This window comes from Rutidosis leptorrhynchoides, chromosome 4 (genome assembly GCF_046630445.1).
Source record: "Rutidosis leptorrhynchoides isolate AG116_Rl617_1_P2 chromosome 4, CSIRO_AGI_Rlap_v1, whole genome shotgun sequence".
In the NCBI taxonomy this organism is placed as follows: domain Eukaryota; kingdom Viridiplantae; phylum Streptophyta; class Magnoliopsida; order Asterales; family Asteraceae; genus Rutidosis; species Rutidosis leptorrhynchoides.
In genome coordinates, this window is record NC_092336.1 from 544,605,002 (window position 1) to 544,611,001 (window position 6,000).

A 6,000-nucleotide genomic window follows, 5' to 3' on the forward strand; every position below is an offset into this window, starting at 1 on the left:
ATCAGGTGGTCATGGATACGAGGAAGAGGGTATCGGTTTTCAACCGAAAATTATTTAGTTCACAATAATCTATACCTAGTTGTAGGGAAACAATTTCTCCTTAACGAATAGGTTCTGAGCTCCCTAGTTCTATAGGTGTCAAGTCAATATTCTTAACGTATATCCTCCGATAAAATTTATAGACACACAGTATCTTTCCGTTGGTCGCTTAAATTGCCTAAGTAGTATCTAAGGGAAAAACGTCTAGCGGTTGTAAAAGAGTACAAGTCAAGGTCTCGGTTGTAAAACGTCTAGCGGTAATCGAATCGAATAAGTATGAAATATACGGTTTGTTGTGAAGAAACGTACCCGTGACTAGTCCATCGTCGTCTCGGGCATCCTAGGCATTGATGTTGAAAGTTCAACGGCGTGCGTTGGGGTTGATTTTCTTATTTGGGCATTCATTCCTAAAATGACCCAGTTGACCACATTCGAAACAAGCACCCGTCCTGTGTGCGTTGGGCATCATTCGAGCGACGGGGGTGGTACTTCCACAACGTTTGGCGACGTGACCACTTCCTTGGCGCCGGTGGCGAAACCTGCCACATCCTTCAAAGTGATGCTTGTGGCATTCGTTACAAAAAGGTAGTTTTCCGGCATAGCCTTACTTGCGGCCGAGGGTGAAAGGCTTCTTGGTGATGTTATTATTGTTGTGGTTGCTTGGTTGCGAGGCTTCCCATTTTCTTTTGTTGTTACTCGGGTGGCTCTCGACCATTGGTGTCGGTGCTTTCATTTCATTCGTCGTTCCTAAAGTTTGGCGGGCCGTTGTTAAAGCCTCTTGTAGGTTAGTGGGTCGAGATGTCATTACCCTGTGTTGAATGCTCTTAGGGAGGCCATCCATGTAAAGTTCGACTCTTAGGGATTCGGGAGTCATGAGATTTGGACACATTGTGACTAGTTCGGTAAACCGTTGATTATAAGCTTTGAGGTCATTCCCGGCCGTTTTTAAATTCCTTAGACCCTGCTCGAGCCTTCGAGTCTCGTCGCGCAGAAAATATTCGGTGATCATTCTTTCTCTTAATTCGGTCCAAGAGAGTGAGTGGGCTTCATCGATACCCACCGATTGTACATACATGTTCCACCATGAGAGTGCAACACCGGTGAAAGTGAGGGTGGAAAACTTGACCTTATCTTGGTCTCGACAACTGCTAGTGTTAAAAACGGTCTCCATTTGTTCAAACCATCGGGTGAGAGTAATCGGTCCTCCGGTTCCATCGAAAGTGGGAGGGTTGTACTTCATGAAGTTCTTGTAGGAGCAACCTTCGCTTGGATTACCGGCTCCATGATTGGTGTTGTTGGAAAAGTGATCGGCCACGGCCGTACCCACGGCGGTGGTTATCATTCGTTGAAGAGCTTGTCCTAGAGTTTCGAGAGGGGTATTGTGTTGACCTTGGTGAGCCATTGTTCCTTCATGACACAATAATATCGTTGGTTAGTATTTTCAACAATACTAACCGGAGTATGGAATAAGGATAGAGAGAAAATTTTCCTTGACTCGCCTTAAATTCTTTATGTCATAATGTCGGAACGTCCATGTGAATCACCGTAATATAATCCCGGAAATTATATTACCCTGATTCTCATGTGCATTTAACATTACTTCATAAAGTCAAGGTGGCGCATCAACAAAATTTATCAACGTAAGATCAAGATCGAATACGAGTTAGATATGATAGAAGAGTTCGAGTATAAATGCACGAATAGTCAAGTAATTCCTACTTCAGTCTATATGCCGGTTGTAGTCTAGATTCACCTATGTACCCTATGACTCGGGGTGGACACAAATGAACTCTAAATCCCTACAACCAAAGCTCTGATACCACTTGCAGCGACCCCGACAAATCGTCAAGTGACGGCGTCGACTACGTAGGTCCCATTACCTGGTCATAAGTCTTTAAAACAGACGTTTGACCCAAAATATGTCGCATCCATTCAAGTGTAAAGATTGTTTCAAAGTTTACAAAGATAATTGACCACAAGTTAAGTTACAACGTTATAAGTACAAATGAAAACTATGCGACACAGTTTAAATAAGTTCAAAAGATGCTCCAAAGTGCATGTATACTCGACATCCAAGCAAGTATCAAAAGAGTGCGGAAGCATGTATCACTAAGCATTCATAACCTGAGAAAACATAGAAGAATCTGTCAACGAAAACGTTGGTGAAATCATAGGTTTAGTAAGTATTAAACGTTGTTTTTGAACCACAAGATTTTGTATTTCCATAACGTAGATTATCCAAATCATTTGCATTACAAAAGTGTTGTTATACGCGAGCACTCAATTATCAAAACTTAACCAACGTTACCCCATCACACAGTGCTAGAACCCACACTAAAACACAAAAATATATTTCATCCGCATAACGGTAGCGAACCGTCCGAATGAGGGTTTGTTAAACCCGTATGGCCACACAATATAAGTTCTCGCTTACACCCTGCAAGTGTAACTAATGATAATCGAATTGAGGCATTTTTGTTCTAACTCGCACGTGGAATGTTTGTTTTCACACTTGTGTTCAAAACATAAAAGTAAGTAGTACAAGATGTAACAAAGTATATGTTTTCTCAGCCCACGATTTAAAAGATAAAAGTTGTTGAAAATGTGGGACTATGATCTCACCTTGAGCGCAAGAGTTAATAAAGTACTTCAACGAGTAAACGCGTGCAAAGACAAGGCTAGTCTTGACCTAAACATATAGGTTATATCAATAACGGTAAACACAAACGGTCAAAGATGTTCAATTAGTCCTATGGCTCGTTACGACTCGATTATGTAGCATGTGAATCAATTAGTCAAGTTTCATGCACGATACAAGTAACTAAGCATGTTAGAACGATCGTATAATTGTTTGGTTAAGTTTGACTAAAAGTCAAACTTGCTCAAAGTCAAGGTCAACGGGGTCGGGTCGGGTATCCGACAATTTTCCCATGATGAGAAATCATTTATGAGCAGAATGGCCAAGTTTCATGTTAATCGGAGTTACGGTTAAGCGGGAAACATTTTTGTGACATTTAAAAACAAAAGAGAGTGGCCTGGGGCTTTTGCGCGGCGCGCACTGGTTTGCGCGGCGCGCACCCAAGTGCAAATTTCGGGTCAGAACTCAACCAAGAAGGCAAACATCTGGGATCTCTGATTCTGCGCGGCGCGCGGGTAAATGCGCGGCGCGCAATACCTGGGAATCATGCAGTTTGCAGAAAAATGGTCCAAGTCACGAACCAAAATACAATATAACACATTTCATGCACCGAAAACACTTAAAACGCATAACCTATATCATTAGAAAGGTAATTTGACAAGGAAAACAACTAAGCACTTACGGTCCAACAATAACATCATTTACAATAGCCGAAAACTCATCAAGCGAACAATAAAAGTCCATTTTCAAAGTTTCAAGTTCATCAATTGCATTTTGAGTTTCGGGAAACCAATTCGCACATATGATATGCCGTTTTGAAGGTAATGAATCATACGTTACTACTAAACACTAACAATTAACATTCCATGACATTCAAGCATCCAAAAATTTATGTCAAGAACTATCAAACCCTAGTCAAGAATCACAAAACCATTAAACATGTTTTTGAAGTTTTACAAATCAACCTACACATCAAAATGAAGCTAGTGACACTAGTAACACAATTAAAACATGAACTTTAACAAATTAACTACATTAACTCTTCCAAAATCAAAGATTAAGCAAGCACTTTTCATATGCAAGCTAGTTACACCAAAAATAACAAATCGAGCATACAAATTACATACACGACATCACAATGAGCCATAGACACTAATTGACACACTTTTAAGTCAAGAACATGAATTTAAAGAAAATCTAGTGATTTTAGAAAGTTACCCAAATTTGATGAAATCGGTATGGAATCGAAGAGGAAGATGCAAGGATTCCAAATATGTAATTTGTTTGGATTGAAGCTTGATCGATTTGAAATGGATGATGATTTCCTTTTTGAAGGATTGAGAGAAAATGGAGAAGTATGAAAAGAAATTAGAAAAGAAATGAAAAAGAAAGATGGGGAGGAGGTTGACTAGTCAAAGTGCTAGTCACCTCTTTGTCTTTTTGGCAAAACTAGTCCCTCTAGTTTGTAGTCGGGTGCGGGAATTAACCGAACGAATATTTTGAATTACACGGGAGTACGGGAGACGTTATAATCCAATAACGAAAATATTTTAAGAATGTAGCTACTGGAGGATACGAATCGAGATACTGAGGATATTAAATAATAAAATAAAAAAAAAGACGGCGTTAAAAATAATTTAACGGAAAAATGCGGGATGTTACAAGAGGGATGCTCAGCCTCCCCCAATACGCCCAATTCCAATGAAATATTAGTAACCATTTTTAATTATTTTTGCTAAGCCTCCCTCAATAATTCATCTAAACCAATTGTTTGGGTTGCCAAATTTCCAAACCTTAATAATAACTGAAACATAACGTACAAGTTTACCTATCAATTATATTTACATGGACCGTATTAGTTTTCATACTGCAAATATAAGTGTAGCATTAAAATTTCATAAAACAGTAATATATCTATGCTTTAAACAATAAAATAGATTATATATATATATATATTTTTTTTGATAAGCCAACAATTATTATTAAAAAGAAATAAGGAGGTCCGAAGACCATATACAGAATCTCAACAAACCTACACTAACAATCACGAGCAAAAGCACTCGACTAAAATAAAGAAACAAACTCGAAAACAATACAGACATGCGCTATACAGAAAAAAAAAATGCTATGTAAAGAAAAAATGGTAAGATTCGATTGGTTATTGATAATGCCAAAAACGAACATATATTTCATAGCATTATTCCTTAAGAAAGACAAGATTTTAGTTGGTATTGTTCGATTTACAAGCGATATTCGTTTAAATTTTAAAAAGAGAAGATAAAAAGCAGATTCGACAAATTGAAGACAAAAAGGTCCAAAGAGCTAAAAAGTACAAGATACAACTAAAAAGGTTCAAAATATTGATGAGGAACGTCTCAAAATGACAAGAGTACAAGTTACAAGACGCAAAGTACACGATATAAAATAATACGCGAAGACGTCCGAAAATCCGGAACCGGGACCTGAGCCAAGAAGAAACGCCCGACGCAACGGACCAAAAATATCTAGTCTACTATGCACAAAGATATAATATAATATATATATAATTATATATAATTATATATTATATATATTATTATTATTATATTACGTCGGCAAGAAGAAAACAAAGCCATTTGGCTGGATCCAGGGTGGCCATGCGACTCGCATGGCCAGAAGCACAAAATCATGCGAGTCGCATGGAGTGAGATTGCTGGTCAGGTCCTATATAAAGCCAGTTTTGTGCCGAGTTTTAAACATCTTTTTTCTCTTCCTCTTCATACGTAAATATATTTATATTTATAATTTATATTTTAATTTTAATTATAATTCTAATAATAAGGGTATGTTAGCGAATGTTGTAAGGGTGTAAGTCGAAATTCTGTCCGTGTAACGCTACGCTATTTTTAATCATTGTAAGTTATGTTCAACCTTTTTACATTAATGTCTCGTAGCTAAGTTATTATTATGCTTATTTAAAACGAAGTAATCATGATGTTGGGCTAATTACTAAAATTGGGTAATTGGGCTTTGTACCATAATTGGGGTTTGGACAAAAGAACGACACTTGTGGAAACTAGACTATGGGCTATTAATGGGCTTTATATTTGTTTAACTAAATGAAAGTTTGTTAATGTTAATATAAAGATTTACAATTGGGCGTCCCTATAAATTACCATATACACTCGATCGGACACGATGGGCGGGGTATTTATATGTACGAATAATCGTTCATTTAACCAGACACGGGAATGGATTAATAGCCACTAGAATAATTAAAACAGGGGTGAAATTACATTCAAGGGTAATTGGTGTAATTGTTAACAAAGTAGTAAAACCTTGGT